Here is a 19,489-nt window from a genome sequence, read left to right as displayed (position 1 = left end):
TAACTACATGACACAATAGGTGCAATGAGGAAGAAAGAAAAAGGCTTTCCTTAATGAAAATGTGAGCTGGATTGACAATTCATAAACTCATGATCAATGACAAACAAGAGCAGACAGCTAATCAGAGCAAATCCTTGGATGATCACTATTCCCACGTACTAGTAAATACACGACGTCAACTGCGTCAGAAAGTCAACTCTTCAGTTCTTTTCTAGATTCTGCACAGAAAAATATATTTTCTAGAGCAATATAGTTACAGTCAATATTTGTATTTTAGCTGTTGTTGCACATATTCTTATTTCTATCTAGGGTTTTTCACAACCTTGGAATCATAGAATCCTAGAATAGGTTGGGCTGGAGGAGACCTTGGATATCATCTAGTTGCAACCTCATAGAGTGGACAAGGGCACCCTCCACTAGACCAGGTTGGTCAAAGCCTCAGACCTTATAGTTGGAACATAAAAGGTTTTATTGAAATGGATCTGAGGCACTGCCTCTATCTCCCCCTTTTTTGTTCATTTAAGAGGGATTTTAGAGTGTGATGTGTTTTTTTAATGATTGATTTGTGGGACAGTATGGAATGTTAAAGCTGTGATGAACACTTTACTAAAACTGGTTCTTTTTTTTTGTATGGGTTGGACTATTGTTTGTTTTTATTTTTTGAGGTGTACTTAGTGAAGTAAATGTTTGTAAAAAGTGATGACAAATATGTTTCATTGGTTTTTTGTACGTAAGGAGGTAAAAATTGTACTTGAAAAGGTGTTCATTGGTATATGGATATTTTTTAATTTATTAAAAGATGGATATTTCATGATATTTTCTTGTTATAATTGTAATGGGGGTAATAATTTTGGATTTCTGGGGACGTTGATTTTGTGAATAGGATTTGATTGAAGTTCTCTAACTATTTTGTCTTCTGAGAGATTTCAGATGGCTGAGCTACTGCTACTACTTGATTTGTGTCTTGTCTTTTATATTTGACTGTCATGGCTATAAGTTTTTTTTTTATGATGTCAAAATCTCTGTCTTTTAACACTTTCTTTCTAATTTCTAGTTAATTAATCATTTTAAAGCTGTTTCCTCAATAAGCTCTTAATTTAGAATTTGAGGAGTCTTTGGTATTTGGAGGAAATAAATAGGGTTGGATTTTTTTTGATATATTAATATGGTTATCAACCATTTGATATGGTTGAGCTGTATCTTGTAAATTTGCTTTTTTTGTCTGTGTTTCTTTGTAAAATTGTAAGCAGTACTTTTCCACTATTTTTCCCACTCTGCCAGTCTTGAAGTCTGAGTCAAAACCCACAAATTCTCTTCCTGGTTAAATCAAGCTCTAATGAAATACTTCCTCCAAATGAGTCTTAAAGGGAAAGACAGTAAAGGAAATTTCAAGTGTGCATCCTTTAATTTCTAGCTTCCTGATACCTTGCAGTAGATCCGAAGTGACTGCAGCACTGCCCGGAGGGTAAGACCCTTAAATAAAACATCATAATCATTTAAAACTGAAGGTTTTGTACAGGAAGGGGACAGAAACATGAAGGATCAATACAATAAACGATGCAACACCCAGATCACTGTTCTGATTTTTTGAAAAGTATTTCTAAAGGTCTTCACAGCCTTGTTTTGGAATGGTAGATTGCATTGTTGTAAAACACACATGGATGGATGGCTGAAACTGTGGTCTGCATACACCAGGTGAAATGTATCTATTGACTTACAAGCTGGCTGCATGTGTCAAAATGCAATCCGGTATTTTTGTAATAATAGCTAGCAGTCATAGTTGTAAATTATTTATGGAGACTATTCAGTGCAAACAGGTTAGTGCACACATCCTCTTCAGCTTGACTGCCCTGGTTTTAGATCACTCAGACATTCAACTCCTTAGAGATCTGCTCTTATCATTGCAAACCCTAAAAAGGTACCAAAACTGCAGTCATTTCAGCAACTCAAAGCAGCTCAGCCATTTGCTAAAGTTCTACCTCAAGGTTCAGTGAATAAACACCATTTCTGCCCACCTCTTTCACACCCCACCCTGGCCCTGGTGATGTAAGTTAATACCAGACATGAAGAGAAATCGATCTCTAGAGCTGAGGCTCCGGTGTGCCTCGCTGTGTCTGTGCAGGAACACGGAAGAATGTACATAGCAAAGGCCACCATTGAGCTTAACACAAAGTGACATTTCACTAATGCTGTGTTTCAGAAGACAGTGAAATGACAGCCACCCAAAGAGTACTTATGGTTGGATTTAAATGAGGACAGCACCCTACTGCAATGCATTACACTGATTTTCCTATGCACCAGGGTATTCAACCGCATTAGAATTTTGTCCTCACTGGTCCATTTCAAGCAGCTGCACCTACCTACACAATCAAAGGACTAGGAGTTACAGAATTTTGTATTTAAACAGCTTGGTGCCAGACAAAACTAATCTACCACATACAGAAAAATCCTAGGACTTGAATGCTCTGAGAGATACAATATGTCAAAATATTTACTGTGTATTAGTCACTCTCTAGGAAGAGTTTATCTAGAAAGAACCTTGTAGTGACTAGTTTTACCACAAAATATTTCTGATAGTTCTGAACTTGGGATGCTTCAGCTCCACTCAGCCATTAATTTGTAAATGGAATAATGTATTATGGTAATTTGTAATACATTAATAGCACTGACCTCTACAAGTTATGAGCAAACTTTCTTGTGGACAGTTTTGTTAACCGCCATCTTCTGCCTCATTCTCGGGAATTTGGATTTTGGCCTTTACCATCCATGACATTAGGCAGAGAGGATCCTAACTGTCTAGGTAGGACAGAAAGACAAAAAGGGGACATAAAACCTGTAGAGACATAACAGACATCATTTCTCTACAGCCCTTTTGCCTCCTTGCCTGGCTGTTGTGCAGCTTACACCAACACCAATTGCTCCAAAATGGGTCCCCTTGGGCCAAGAAGAAAGTTGCTGTCCACATATAAGCAGCTGCTTACAGACTAGCCAAAAGTAACTCCAAGGCATATTCTCAATGAGAAACTTGCCTGGGGCTGAGGAGATTAAGCACCTGAAATCAGCTCTTCCTACTCACTCACATCTCAGAGCTCTTGTCACACCGACAGAGTCTCTAGGGGAGGGTGCAGGGCTGCTAATTCTCACCCTCCCCAGGGAATTTGTCACCAAACCTCACGCCATTTCCAATGCAGATAGGAAAAAAAAGTACTTTGCCAAAGACATGGCATGCACCCATGAAGGATGGAAGTGTGCCCAATTAAATATGCATGGTGGGGCATGATGGCAAAGGGTAACCACGCTGTGGCAAGTAGCTCTGTCTGCAAGAAGGAAAGTTATCACAGCAAATGCAGCATGTGTGTGACATGTGGCAGAGCCAGTTAAAATGTGCTTCTAAGTTTCCGTCTCCGGTGGCATGACAACGGTCCTGGGTTTCAAATGGACCCCATAGTGGGAGGTCAAAGCCTATGCATGCCAGAAACTATCACTGCATTCACTCTTTCCTTTTTTATCCCTTTTTTCAGTCCTAATAAAACTAAATCACTGAGAATATTGGGCAGAAATTCCGGCTGAAAATGCACACAGTTAGCTCTAACTTTCCTCTGTATTATAGATTTAATATCAATGAGACAAAACAAGACCTAAAAGCAAAGACAGAAAAAAAAACCCACAGAAAGAGATCTATTTAAAAAGTGATATATATTTAAATTTATAATTACTGAAATAGAAATATAAAATTGCCCAGTTAATGAAGGCTGAAAAGTAAACCTTACACCCTGAATACATTTTGCAGAAGTCTGGGAAGGGTTTCACAAATCAGAAACAATTTCTGGGGCAGATTTTAGGCATAAGTACAGAATCATAGAATAGATAAGGCTGGAAGGGACCACAGGGGGTGATCTGGTCCAACCTCCCTGCTCAAGCAAGGTCATCCCAAAGCACACTGCACAGGGCTGGGACCAGACAGGTCTTGTATACCTTCAGTGAGGGACACTCCACAACTTCTCTGGGCAACCTGTTCCAGTGCTTGGTCATCCCCAAAGTGAAGAAGATCCTTCTCATATTAAAACTAGAACAAGTAACAAATAATAAAAGTGTTTTTTCTCATTCCTGTTCTGGCTTTCATACCAAAGCAAACATACTGAATCTGTACTTCCAGTTAAGCATGCAATTCCCACTGCCCGAGTGTCTGTTTATAGCTCTGTGTCAGACCCAAACATCTCAGCCTGGGGAAAAAGCTCAGTACAGGAGGGTGTGAATTCAGATTATACTGCACAAATCCTTACTGTGAGTATATTCACCCCATGGGTCTCAGTGCTAATTTATCTGCAATCCTTCTTTAGAAAATGGAGAGACACCAGCATCTTCCAAGGGACATTTATTGCACCTGAGAAAGTAGCAGAAATGAATTTCCTTCTGCAGGCGTCAGAGGGCAATTCTGTCCACATATTATCTGGAATTGCTTTTGGAGCTGCCCACATTTCTCTGTCCCTACAGTAGGATATTTCAGTGACTAAGATAAACTGGAATTGTTAAAGGCTGAAGTTAGATAAGAACATTTCATCCTGGTGATTCAATCTGCATGAATGGAAATACTTTATTTCAACAGAGAGGGGCCATTTTGTTCCTGTTCTAGTTTGGAACTTAACTCATGTATTTTTATTTTAATAAGAATTCCTTTCCAATTGCAAAATTAAAGGCACTTAACTGTTTTGAAGATTAACTTCAGCTTTTTTATGAGATTCCCTTAATGTCATTTTGTAGCTTCTTCTACTGTACTTTTTTTTAATTTTTATTTTTACAATACATTGTACTGAAATGGAGTATAACTTTTAAACTGAATTTCAGTGGTTTTAAATAACATTTTCTGCAAAAATAATGGCCTGCTCTTACTCATATCTTACTAAGCAGCAACAAATATAGATGCCCAAATAATTTCCTTACACTGAGTGCTTAGACTGACTTTATAAACTCTGGAATATATTCGACATTTTCGAGGCAGATGCTTGGCAATGTTTAAAAAAAGTTCTTCATATGAGATTTTGAACATTAGATAGTTTAACTAATGCTGAGAAGGATTATTAGTACTCTCATAGTGAAAGTATAATATATGCTCACCTAATTGTAATATCCAAAGTTCAGTTTTAGTAAAAAATTCCAAAGCACTGACAAAAATACCGAAAATGTAGAAAACTTAAGACAGCTCAAATGTTATCATCTCCATAGGCTACTTTCAGTCTAAGTAACTCAGGCCCTCATGTTCAATAGCATTTTCTGGTTATAAAAATGTATGTGAATATATATATGTGCATTAGTACTCAGGTATGAAGGTCTAGGCTCATATATGATAATTAAATCTTTTGGTTGCTTTCCCTCTTTAGCACAAGGAATTTATATTACATTGAAGCAAGACCTTACAGCTATGCTAATGCAGAAAGCTAAAGAGGTTAATATCCTCAGCAGACAGTATCATTTCATCAATAAGAGAACTATTCAATGACCCTGTATTGGAGTGAACTCAGCATAATCAATTAGCTTTGTCAAGTAAACAGATCTGTCCCTTTGGCTGCTGTGTAACTTGATATTTCTTCCTGTTCTTAGCGACTGTGAATGGGGAAATAAAATACCCTGAAATTATACCAGCCCTGGCTGAGGGAAGAGAGCTATTTAAAAAACTGTTTCACTGAAAGTGTCTGTCATTCTTAATCAGAGGTTTTTGTCTTCCAGCAGAGAAGGGCGGTAGGACAGGCCTCAGCCCTGCACCACAGAACACTTAAACAAAAACAGTATTTTCCCTGTTTGGATGAATTAGATGCAAATCAGTTGGCAATCAAAATAAAATAATGTGGCCTGCACCACTTGACATATCTGACTTGAGTGATTATCTTCACAATTTACCATCCTTTGCTTGCTTTACCATTTTTCTTTCTCTTGTTCTTGTTTTGTTTTTTAAAGAAATGATAATGTAATTACAATAACACTAATTTGAAAGCAATGATTTTCATGCACTTAGCAGGCTCTGAGACACAATCTATGATAGGTCATGAAACAATGGTTTCAGACTGGACTCGTGTAGTCTGCATTACGAAAAAAAGGATGAGAAGGAGAGATCATTACTCTGCATAATTAGCAGGCTTAATTAAAAAATGGCCTGAGATATCAGCTGTAGCATCAGCTCAACAAACCCCCTAGGGCTTGTTCATAGATTCTGCTGCACTCTGATTATACCAGTATGAATCTAGAAATAGCCACTTGGAATCACTGTCTCAGAAGGGCATTTGCTAAGTGCTCATACACTGTTATTAAATCGGTTTGTTTGGCACAGTTTTGTAAAATGATACAGGCTTTTAGACCTTTAGCAATTTGAAAAGAAAGCACGGCCAGCAAGGTGGAGTAATTCACTCTGTCGCCTTTCAGTGTTCCTCCTTTCTATTAAATGAAGGCCTTCAGAAATGTATTTGTCCAAATTTCTCGAGTTCTATAAACCCTAATCCATTTGGCTTTGTCAAATAAGCTCAACTATGAAAGCTTGAAAAAATTAAATCACCTCAGGTTTGAATATCTACAGTTCAAATAAAAGTGGACTGCAATTTGAATCTCTTTGTACTCTTTAGATTTGTGATAGTCACATAACACTCTATTTAAAGTTTAACACCTCTCTTTTGGTTTAATTTTTGCCCATGATGGATGACACATAATGCTTCCTTCAGAGACACAGTAAAACTTTTCTAGCACACCACTGACCATTTTTGTGAGACAGGAAACAGTTTTCATAGAACAAAATGGTGGATAAATATCAGTTAGAAACATAAGCAGACATGTTAGGGATGCAGGATTTTCTCATGTCAGTGAATTAAACATTGGTTGGATCTGGTCAGCACATAATTGTCCAAAGTGTAATGTCACTGGGAGACTAGAGCCATGACCTGATCCAGTGGAAGGTGTCCCCACTCACATCAGGGCGGCTGGAACTTGATGATCTTTATGGTCCCTTCCAGCCCAAACTGTTTTATGACAACTCTATGACCCTGTGATGATGATAATTAAAAGCCCCCTTTGATAGGTACTCACCAGCAGCTGAAAAGTAAATTTGAGATAATGTCAGAAAGGCAGACAACTAATGTTCCTTTTCAAAGGACTTTTGTAGGCTGATTGTAGGGGAGGCTTTTATGATTATTTCTGTTATTTTTATCTATTTTATAAAGCTTACTACTGTAAGAAGGAGACCGGATATACTGTTTATTTAACAGTAAAGAAAACTTTGAATTCTTTCCTGCAAAATGTCTGGGGCTATGAACAGGCACAAAATAGATTCAAATGCCTCAGGCACAGCCCATGACAGTGGACACTGTAACACCCCATGGGAAATTGGAGAACCTCCATCCCACTGGGGTGGATTGGGCACATCACCACCCGTGAGGCTGCCCGTCAGCCCTGGAGAGAGGGCACTCCCATCACCGCTGCTCTCACACATCAGGAACCTGTCCTCTCCAGAGACCCATCCAAGTACAAATCCTATTAAGATATTTAGATAATATGGTAGGATGCTTGTTTTTATGCTGAGCCCTTCAAGATGATTAGGCAGGGAAATCCTTGCTATCTATTCAAGAAGGTTTCTGGCATGTTTAACATCTTGGGAATGTATTTTTGTGTTTCTTTAGGTTAAAGATATCCTCCTAGGAAATTATCTATCAGAAGGAGGAGGAACTGAGTATATGTGTCTAGGCAACAGACAAAAGTTTTTATTCCATGGGAGAATACTGAACCAACGAAGTCCTGAAAGGTAAAGAAATATCTCACGTGATATATTCCTTACTGTTGAGTGCAATTAGTGTGCTTTCCAGCAGGAATGGCAGAGATTCCCTATTCCTAACTGAAAGGCATGAAGGAAAAGTAAAAAACACCAAGAAAAATTACTGAGAAGTAAATCAATATGAGGTGAAAGGCCAACAAGCAGCCTGCTGGTAGTCTGCCAAAGAGTATTTAATACATCCATATGATATTATACACGCTTTTAAAAAGTTATGTCAGACAGAGAGAGAGCTACAGTGATGCAGCATTTCTGTCTTGGTGGGAGAACAGTCTTCCCTGAGAAACCTACTCTGATCTAAAAGTAGAGTTTATCCCTAGAGCTTCGGCAGCCCTTGAGGGTTAGCCAGTATTGCAAATGCAATGACAATCTTTCAATACAGACAAATTAGCTATTTTCTAGAGAGCTAATTCAGTTCTTCAAGTTACATTAATTTATCACAGTTTAATTACTGCTAAAATTATACTAATTCGAATTAGAGGTGGCAGTCTTGTAACTCATGTTATTGGATACCTCATGTAAATCCTTGAAAAATAACATTTGTTCTGTTAGAACAGGATGTAGTAATTTCCAACTACAAGGATGCACTCCTGTGATAAAGATTTTTAATAGCTCCTAGCTAAAGTGGTTTCTATAGTTTTCTCTCTTCACCCCACCCTTCAGACTTTTTCATGGGCTGAGGTTTAGTCTTTTCTCTGGGATGGAGAGTGTTTCTTGGCATCTTTAAACTTGCATTTAAAACTGCTAAGCTTTCTTTAATTAAAATACTGCTCTAATTACAAGGCAAAGAAATTCCAAGGCAAAGAAACAAAACTAAAAATACTTTAAAAATATTTCCATCATTCAGATACATCTATATTTCCCAAATTGAACAGGATCAGTATTCCAAATGTAAAAGGCTTGACTTGAAATAAAAAAGTGGGTAAGAAAAGCATGGAAATCATCCCCAAAATGCCAGCAGAGTGAACAGTGACATATATGTAAGCTCAATTTAGAAAGATAAAAAAAGAGGAGAGGAATACACCTCTGTAGTCAGCACAGATACTTTTGATATGTGCCTTTTGATAAGTGGATCAAGTTTCTGTTTTATAGCTACTGAGGCTTTCCCCACCAGTATTTGTGCTGAAAAGCTGTGGCAGTGTCTTGTTTTAATGTGTGAACTTTCTCTAATTTCCAACTAAGTTCAGTCTGAGCGACTCTCAGTGCACACCTTCTTTAGAAAACACTGTCTCCCTTACCAGCCCTCCTGATATACCCAGAACAATATTTTCCTCTTTCATCTTCCTAGTCTTTGTCCATATTTTTCCCTTTCTTTTTTATCTTGATTGCACTAACAGACTTACTTACACTTATAACAGGCTGAATTTCTCTTTCTTAAAACTGGGGGAACCAGAATTGCATTTAATATTTCATTTCTCTCCCAAGTACCTTGTACGGATGACCCAACAGCTCCTTTTCCCTGTGGGGAATATCTCTGCCCCATAGTTGCTTGCCTTTGTCCCAGGGAAGGCCAGCTGGTGACTCGCAGACATTGAGCAATCAGTCAGCAGCACACGGATCTTTATTCTCAGTCTCTCTCATGTGGTGAACTCACAGCTTGTAGTTGAAGTTCTTCTTGTCTGTCCCCTCCATGAATTACTCTGCTTTGCTCCATTGAACTGAAGAACTCTGAAACTTAAACATAATATTTTTAACCCATGTGTTTCAGGATAGGCATTAAAAACACATTTAATTAGGAAATTAGTGGGGTCTCTAATGAGCTTATCTGATCTAAAGCCTAATGATTTCTAGGCACTTAGATGCTGGCTTTCATAAAGAAAAAAATCACCAACTCTATGCTTCAAGTTGTAATTTAGAATTCTATCCTCTAAACTCAAGTACAATGTACAGCCATTTTTTTCACCATTTGGAGCATTGCTTGTCTTCTCTGTTTCTTCACATGTCTTCTTTCCAAATTGTAAGAAAAAAAAAATCTGCATAAGAAACCTCTAGAAAGTTCTAAAGGCAATCTTCTCTTCATTAAATCTGTCTGAGATGAGCTGACCTGCATACATGTTCTCAATGTAACAGAATAAGTCCAAAGACTTGGGATTTGAAGAACTAGATTAAGAGGAGAAACGGCTGTAAACAAAGTTATTGAGGAGAAAATGTCTGGTTTTGGTTCAGATTTTTTTCTTAGTACATCTCCAAATAAATCACAAATGTCTTGAGTGCTTCATCTCATCTAACTTTAGCCATTTAAAACCTATTGGTTTTATCCTATATGGTTTTCCAGGCTGCTTCTATAACCAAGGGAGAGAGACTTCTATGTCCTTCCAGCCTAAAATAGGTGTTAAAGACAGACAGCATTTAATGTTTTATGATCCATTTTTCCTATCTTTAGATGGTCTAGAAGCTCATATCTTTCTTCATTGACTATAAAAGGAGTGTGTCCAATTAGCACAGACCTTCCTGAGTAACTTAGGGACAGGCAAGATAGACAAGATGAACCTCAATCTTTGATCTAACATGTTATTTGAAATAGGAATGGTAATTAAGGTCTGTGCTGGTACTTTTGAAAAATCCAACCTTCCCCTTTAATGAAGCAAAATAGCTTCAAATGAAACAAAGAAAAATTAGGTAAAATAGCAGACTATTCAAATGGCCAAGAAATAGAGACTTGGAAAATGGTGAGCCATTTTAGAAGGCAAATCTATAAATCTGACACTCAGAGAGTCCAATAAGTGTGAATATACATGCAAAAAATAAAAGTTAACTTGAAAGTCAGAGAGAACTTCCCTTAGTGAGAAAAACCATCAGAGCATTAATTGAAAATTACAGTTCTGCAGAATCTGTGGGAGTCAAATGAGAAAATCTAGGTTGTTTCACTTGAGACCAAATATGAGAGGTGTTTGGTATATCAAGGACAAGTTTGAAAATGTTTAAGTCACAGGGGCAGATGGTGGTAGGGTACCATTCACCTTGATCCAAATTCAGCCTTCCAGAAGTCATCAGTTTTAGGCAAAACTCTGTCTACTTCCATGAGAAAGGGGGAGAAGGAGAGAAAGATTTGCAGAAAATCTTTGCAGAAAATCTTTGCAGAAAATCTTCCTACCTATTTAATTTAAAGTTGTGGAGATCACAACTTTATTTATAAAATGCAGAGATCACATTTAATTTAAATTTGTGTAAGATTCAAATACAATTGGTTGTCTCTCTGCTGTGAATGAGTGTTTTAGGTTGCTTAAAAGAACTGCCTAAAACCAAAACAGAGACTATAGTCCAGCCTGAGGAGGGTGATGCACCACCACCATCTCAAACCCACAGCTAACTGACAGAATCCCATTAAATTTGATACACTTCTGGGCCCCTTCAAGCATAGGAACCAGACCTCCTAACTCACTGTTTTATGCACCATCCAAGACCATAAGCCACCGAGGAACTTTTGAAAAAATTATGGTCACCCAACAGTGACCATAATTTTTTTCCAAAATATTATTTTTAAAGTTTATTTTTATCTGTGCCACTTATTTTGATAAGTTTTATTAGAGTATAAAATTATTTCTAAAATAAATATAAAATTATTTGTTTCAAACAGAACAAGCTTTCTGGTAATAGCAATAACAATGCAGCACCCACAAATGCAATAGAGATGGATACAGTAATGTTAGTGTCTGATTTCAGCTACATTAAAGATGTTGGCAAGCTTCTAATTAAAAGGGAAAAAAAGCGATTCATTAAGATTTTACAGCTGGACTCTTCCTCTGGTTTGCATCTCAAAGTCTAGTCTAGCTGTGAATAGCAAAGAAACATTTTGTTTCATAGGATGAGGCGTCACCTCTGCATCCTGCAGCCAGTTTATTCTGATGCTCCTGATGTCGCTGCAGTTTCACCAATCTCCAGTGCCTCTGCACAGTATCAAGTTAGCAGAAGATGTGTCAAGGGGCACACCCCAGAGCTCTGCGTGCCACAGTTAGGAAAATCTATTGCACTTTACAAAAACAGAGCCACTGCTGCACAAGGTCACCACGCATTAATAACAGCACCTTTGTGTCTCCGGAATTTTAATCTTCTTCAGAAATACTCGGGTGGAAATCAGTAACTTGTATTCCATTACTAGCATGCATAATGTAAAGATACTAAATTAACTGCATTTACAGGAATGATCTTTTTGTTAGCTGTGTTCATGCATGAAAATCTTGAAGCATAAATTAATGCAGAAGATAATTTTTTGTTGTTAACACACCTCCTGTGGAAATGCTGAAGAATCAACTTCTCAAGTACCTATAAGTGGGTATGAGAAACTTCATTTCAAGGTCAATTTCTGACTAGTTTTCTGTTTCCTGTTAAAACAAGTGGCATTTTTTTCCTCTTCAGAAACCCATTTAGATTTGCAATACTAATGAATCCACAGGTGTATTATATCCTGTAGTCTTCCCACACTGATGTTGTCACAAGAAACAAAGATTTCCATAACAGGCACCGAGATCATTACGCAATACTGGTTAACTTAAAAAAAAATCTTTGTGGTTCCCTCACACAAAATTTGTCTTTTAACACGAGTAAGAAGCACTATTTATTTTGAAGACTTCTTGACTTGTTCTCTCCATTTGGTCTGGTTTATGATTACAATAGTCATTTATTGCCCTGTCATGCTGAGAGCTCATGTGACAGCCCTCACATACCTGGCTCACGGTACCTCAGTGATCTGTTACATACCACAAGGGTCTCTCTTATGTGTAATTATTGCCTCGTTCCTTTCCTCAGTGGAAAAGATTTTGCAAATTATTTACATACATATGTGTATCTATTATTTATACTTGTATATTTTTAGATTCATAGATTTTTAACTACACAAGGGACTGTTATAATCATCTATTGTGACCTCTTGCACAACACAGTGATTCCTTCAGGAAAACCAGCAAGCTAAGCCATAGCTTATTTTTTAGCAAGACATCTTATTTTGAAGACTGCATACAGGGACATGTCACATTCCTAGGTAAATATGCTATACTGTGTATTTTAGAGAGAAACTTTTTTTTTTAATTGTATTTGAAATGAGAGCTGAAAATGGAAACTGCTAGACTTTTGCACAGAAGTTTGCAGACAATCCCAATGTGCCAAGCATTGCAATAGAAATTTCTTGCTGTGGTTCAAGTGTGGAACACTTGCAGTCAGCATTACAAACTTTGCAAATGAGAAACAAAAGCATGAATATAAACATTACTGTTCAGAAGGGCAGGCATAGCACGTGGCAGGCAGGACTTGCTCAGGATATTAGAGAGGGCTCTATATCGCTGAGGTTTGCACTATTATAGCTGGCACCAGCGCCAACTTCTTCAAAGCACAGAATTTTCTAACCATTTGAATTGTTCAAAGGCATTTTAAACCATAAAAAATCCACAGCATGTTGTGAAAATCATACACTCTGATCATCACACATGGAGTACAATCTCATGGCCAGACTGAGTTCAGCGTGTGCAGTGTGTACATTGCAAAGTGACTTTTCCCATTTGTGGGTACAGATATTCCATCACCTGAAAATATCTCAAGGGAAACAGGTTAAAATATTAAAATTATCTTTTCTTTTCATATGCCATTTTAGCCTGGTTTCCTTCATCAAGGTCTGTGACATCCTTGAACTTCAAGATGCAGCTGAGGAGAGGGAGTCTGTGTGAGCAGTCACTTCTGCAGACTCTCATATTTTCACAAAGTGAGAGAGAATAGCCTAGGCCTTGCTGTTGGCTTAGTCTGCATAGACATATGAATTGTTCTTGTGACAACACTTCACTTTGCTTTAACACATGAGCTCTAAGGAGATAAAAAGCTAGCTATGGCAAGTTGCTGTGAGCCATAGGTTATAACTGTCTTCAAAAATGACAGTGATGAGCACAGCCCTTTGACTTTACATACTGGATTTTGATGCTCTGCAGAAGTTCAACTGAATAAGCTCTGAGATGTCTGGCAGAGAAGTCATTGTAAAGAAATTGTCCTTTGCAAAAGAACTAAGATCGATCTTTCTAACCACAATTTTCTAAAATTACTACTTTTTTTTTAGCCCAAGTAGAGATGTCAGATAAGTGCAACATGCACTTCCACTGCAGGACTTCTGAAATTCCACTCTACAAATATTTTGATTGAAAAGAAAAAAAAATAAGTACCCACAACTGTGGAGAATAAGAAAAATGTCTTCATTTTAAAAGAAATTTATGCTCTGCTAGATACTCTTCCCCAACTACAGAAACCCAACAGCAGGGACCCAAAGAATTCCAGTATCAACCAGTGTTACCCTAAAGTTGAAAACAAAATCAAAAGAAGGACACATTTTGATTCTGAGGACAATAATAATTAATCTTACCAATAAAAATAGCAGCAGCTAGGCTATTATGCTGTGAAGATCATATCCTACAGCTATATTGACTCCATGATTACCTTTACTTGAAAGGTAAATGAAAAGATGGAGTGGCCTAGATGAGAGAGGTGATCCTAGATATATAGATTTCTTTTCTTCTAAAAGTAAAGAGAGAATTTTATGACAGCCAAATGTACATTTAAGCTGGAAACTCCAAGTTAAATCTAGATACTCGGGATTTTGAATCTGAATTGCGAATAGGGAGAGAGGAAAGCTGTTTAAACTATTTTTATTCAGTGAATTAAACCAATATATCACAGATTGCGAGACTCTACTGAGAAAGTGCTATGTCTATGCAGGAAATTTCAAGAACTGTAGCAAACATTGAAAAATCTTCCTATTCTCACCATGCCCCAAACATTTGAAATTCACCTGGGCATGTTCGGTGCCTAAGACCCTGCTTCTGCTTTAAGATCTTTCAAATACAGGAAAATAATAAAAAAAAAATACACTCACACACAATCTGATTAGCTCTTCCCTGTCAAATTTAGTCCAGTATTCCTGTGTAACAAAGTTTCCCCCCAAAAATAATTAACCTAAGTGACAGCCACAACATTTTTGAGTCTTCAGTTCTAATACACTAAATCCCATTTTTTTAAATCCAGATTATGAATTCTGGTAATAGTTAAAGAAAAAGATTATGTAACTGAATTTCAAACAGCACATTAAAAACAATCTTACTTTGCCAAGATGCAAAAGCATCATATACTGCATGAATAACAGGTGTTTAATGAAAGCACAGTTAAATAGAGAACTTGAAAGCGCACCAAAGATCATGGAACAAAACTGGGGGTTCTTTTGGCATAACTGGCTCCTCTTAAACCTCAATGAAAATTTTCTCCCTAGTATACCAATAACCTCTGCAGGCTGACATACCCCTGACTTCAAAGAGGAGCGAGAGTAAGAAGCAAAATTACTACTTGACAAAAAATTTCAAATTTAATAGTTGAATTTACACTAAGTTTTAGGATAGAAATCATTGTTAGACTATTTTATCAGACTAACTACCTTGTCTTAACAATATCTATGGAATTTTCACCCTGCTAGCCTTGATTTAAGAGCAGCGCTGAAGAGGAGCTGGGTCACATTCCAGTGGTTATTCCGGTGAAGTTTAAAAGTGTAAACAGCCCTAAATCTGCCCCATTGTCAAAGTCAGGCTTGTGATCTTAGCCAGCAGAGTGGTATAAACTCTTTCAAGGAATTATTTCTGTGATTATTAAATGGGCCAGCAAGACAGCTGAACTGTCTGCCACTGGCTACAGAGGGACCTGTGTGGGAAGGTGGTGCAAGATTTTTGAGTTCTCCCCAGCACTGCGAGCACCAGTGCTGGCACCACTGTGGTGGGTTGCCCTGATGTACTGAGCACACCCATCTGTAAGCTGCAGGGAAGAAAAAAGAGCAAGAATCTTTTGTGTTTTTACATGATGACAGCAAAAACCATAAGGCTGCAAACTGAAGGACAAAATATTGCTGTTAAGAGCTTACTGGATTGCTAAAAGCTATTAAGAAAATGGAAGCTATTAACATCATGCCAAAAAATGGTTCAATAAAGTGGCCTAATGTGAAATTGAGATACTTTGTATTACTCTAACATGATCATACAACTAATGAACTGCAAACTCTTTAGCAGAAGATGATGTCTCCCATCATGTGCACAACTTTTCCCTCAAAATGTGACACTTTACATGGTTGGGATTATATGCAGATTTTCTGTAGATGCACCCTGTGGGTTGTACACCTACATTGTAAGAGTAAAGTCCCAATCCTATACTCCTTTTTCAGGGGAAAATCCTTCAAAGTCTAGTTATCAGTAAGGATCAGTAACTAGAAAACTCTTAAAACCTTCAACCCATCAACCTTCAGTAAATATCTGGCTTGTGCACACTGTCTTTTACTAGAAAGGTAACAACTGGCTTTGAAATCTCAAATAAAGGTTCCATAAGCTCTTTTTAAAGTATTCTTCATTATACTATATTGGCCCAAGCACATTGTGTGTGAAATGAACAAAATATATTTTAATTAATGTGGTTTATATGCTGAACATAACAGTAATATGATAAGAATATATATATAAATTTTTTCTTTTAATATCAACTATAAATATAATATTTTTACATCTATGAAAACTATAGTAGCATGACATTTTAAAATTTATTCTCTAAAAGAACTTCAGTTTGTTACCAAAAAGTAGTTTTGAACCTGGAGGTTTTCTGCAGATAGTTAAATTGCTGTCGAGAAACAATCATGAGAAACACCATAAATCAAATTTTCAGAGAGCTTCATAACATGTTATCAGTGCTACCAGTGTATTGGTGCAATCAGCCTCACGTGGCTGAAAGCAATACCAGTTTTCACCAGTGATCTCCCTTGTCAGGTCCCAGTCTAAGAGTCTGTGCTCCTTTTGCAGCCAGAGTATTAAGACAAGGAGACATGGAGGCAAAAATAGAGACACCCACAGTCAAGAAATCCAGCTGAAATTATTCTTCTGTGGGTTCCAGGCATTTAAATTCTGCCCCTTTATTCTAAGAAGTGACAGTATAAAACAAATTATGTCCTCTCTTTTTTTCTATGAAAGAAAAGTCCACAGTATAAGAGGAAGACTTGTAGAAATGTACTTACCTGAGATGCAACAACTGAGAAATTAGAAGTTCTGATTTCAATTTTTGCATGCTCTTCCTGGACTAAAACATCTGAACTTTTCAATGTGAAACAATTCTAACCTCAAAATAGTATATATAATACTAGCCAAACTATCTTTTGCTAATTTTTTATTTTAGTCTCTCCAAGATAGAAAGGAATTAGAGTGCTTTGATGAGAAATAATGGTCACATATATTGATCTGTACTGAAAGATCTGCAAGTGAGCCCAAAATGAAATTATCACAATTTAAAATCATATAAAGTAAGTATTGACTGTCTGCAAACTAATTCAAATGTGTCCTAACACAGAACAATGACTGCTAGGAGCACTGAAACTGGGCCAATTGACAAATGGTTTGGATGAATCCTATCATTAGACAATTATTCAACAGAAATAGAATGGAACCATCATGTTAGTTCTGATGACCTGACACTGTTTTAACAGGACAAGCTACACTGCTGCTTCTTTTGCAAGAAGGCGATGTTCCTTGAGGTCATAAATGTGCCTTCATATGCTTGGTGTGTTTCATATGCCCCTGTATGTATGTATGTATGTATGCAAAAATATGCTTACATGTGTACTTTGTAGGCAGACAAATGGATTGGCAGCTATGTGCTCAAAGAGTACACATGCAGTGCATTTAATCAGAGCTGTGAACAATGTACAGCCAGAGCAGATTGATTAAGAGGATTTTTACAGGTTCACCGGAAACCCTCAACAGCCCTTGACTATAATCAAAGCTTTAAATACAATGGCAGGAATTGAGTAGGAATCGAGCTGGCACCAGAGAGGCTAACTCTGCACATCAATACTTAAAAATAAAAGTTGTTGTGTGAAAAGGAGTGCTAAGCTGGAGAAGTGCCAGCTGTTGAAAGCCTGCATTTAAGGCTGAGTCTAAGGACTGCCAGTGTTTCTGAAGGAAAACTGGAAGAGTGGAGGATGGGTCTGAAAAACAGCACCCACCCACTGTGGGTGGGGCTCAGACTGGCACTCTGGCACCTGTTCTCCGCCTGTGTCATCCTGGGCTTAATTTTCCTGCTCCCCATTAATCCATCTAAGGAAGGTACTTCCTTTTCTCACCAGATGTTGGATATCTGCAGCAGATACGAGCGAACATATCAACACGTTTTCAGAGCTGTGCTAAAGAATTACAACAATTCTTAATACCTGACCTGCCCTGATAAGTGCTGAGGCCCTGATCCAGTAAAGAGCAGTATGTGTGATCAAATTTACATGCTGTAATTAAACCCAAGGAGACTACTTTAAAAGCCTAGAGTTAAACAAGGAAAAGTTTATAATGTGAAGTCTTATCTTTCATTAGAGCTGCAGATATAATTGGAAAAGCAGGCAGACTTTCTTGTGTACAAGCCCTGTTTCATGTCTTCAGGACTTGGCAAATAGCCAGGTCTTTGCCGGATTCAAGCCCAAATGTTATTAGCAAGGTTTCACTAGGTATAAATGCTCTTGTAAAAGGAGCTTATTAAAAACTTGAGTTTCTTTGCTTAGAATCCTCCACAAAACAACCAAAAATTACAGTGTATTCTCTATCTGACTCCTTGGATCAGTAAGAATATGAAAATATTTATGAAAATATTGCAGAGTCAGTTTGATCATTGGTTGCAGGATGGTTTGTTTTGTTAAAAAATACTTAAAAGTAAACTGAACCGGAGCACATGGGAGAAATTGACTCTACAATCCAGCATTTACAGAACTCAGGTGGGTTATGGAAGACCAGCATTGAAGCCTCTGGTTCAGCAGACAATCCATTCATTTTATAAAGCAGAACAACTTTATCAAGGAGATTAGTGAGGCCTACTTTAGAAGAGCCAAAATCCTGGTGATGAAGATTGTTTGGGATGTGGGATACATATCCTCTTTATGAAAGTTGGGAGGCCCTTTGACTACTTCTGAGCCATTCTAAATCATGCACCTGTGGGCATTTCTGCCTACAGAAATAGCTCATTCCTTTTCAAAATTATCAGACCATTAAAAACAGATATCTACTGCTTTTCAAAATCTCTTTTAAAAACTATGAGAGCTTTTCACTTTTGGAGTATATTCAGAACTTTCTAATTTTTGCCTCTCGTTCTTTTTAATAAAGTCTATCTCTAGTAAATTCAAATCAATCTGTCTCTGGCTTTAAAGACATGATCACAGCTCTCTCCCACCTTGAAAAGGAGCCATGAATATGAAAAAAAAACAGCTTCAAAGGTTTGATGCAGAGCTGGGTAAAGTTACTACATTATTTTCATCAGCTTCATTGAGTTTTGGATCTCCCCCACAGATACCAACTAAAGATGCTGAAAGCCATGAGATAGGGTCTGTTTCTCAAAATGTGAGGATGGAGATGGGAATGCCTGTGACCAAGTCCAATATAGTGGTCCTGGCAACATCTCCAAATTCAATGGGGATTAACCCTGCATAGGTATGCACCAGTATGCTCCAACAGCAGTCTAATTTTGATAAATGCTGAAAGAGTTTAGTTTTCATCAAAAAGCACATTACCTCCTAATTTCAACAGTGTAGTGTTTGGCTTTCTGAGCTGCAAGTGCTCAGAAAGGCTGGGTTGTGTCCAGCCTCTCGTCCACCAGCACCCCCAGCCCTGCAGGGCTGGTCTCAGTCTGTTCAATCCTCAGCCTGTGTTGGTGCTG

The sequence above is a fragment of the Haemorhous mexicanus genome, chromosome 2 (assembly GCF_027477595.1).
Source record: "Haemorhous mexicanus isolate bHaeMex1 chromosome 2, bHaeMex1.pri, whole genome shotgun sequence".
Taxonomy (NCBI): Eukaryota; Metazoa; Chordata; class Aves; order Passeriformes; family Fringillidae; genus Haemorhous; species Haemorhous mexicanus.
Note: the sequence above shows the minus strand (reverse complement) of the source record.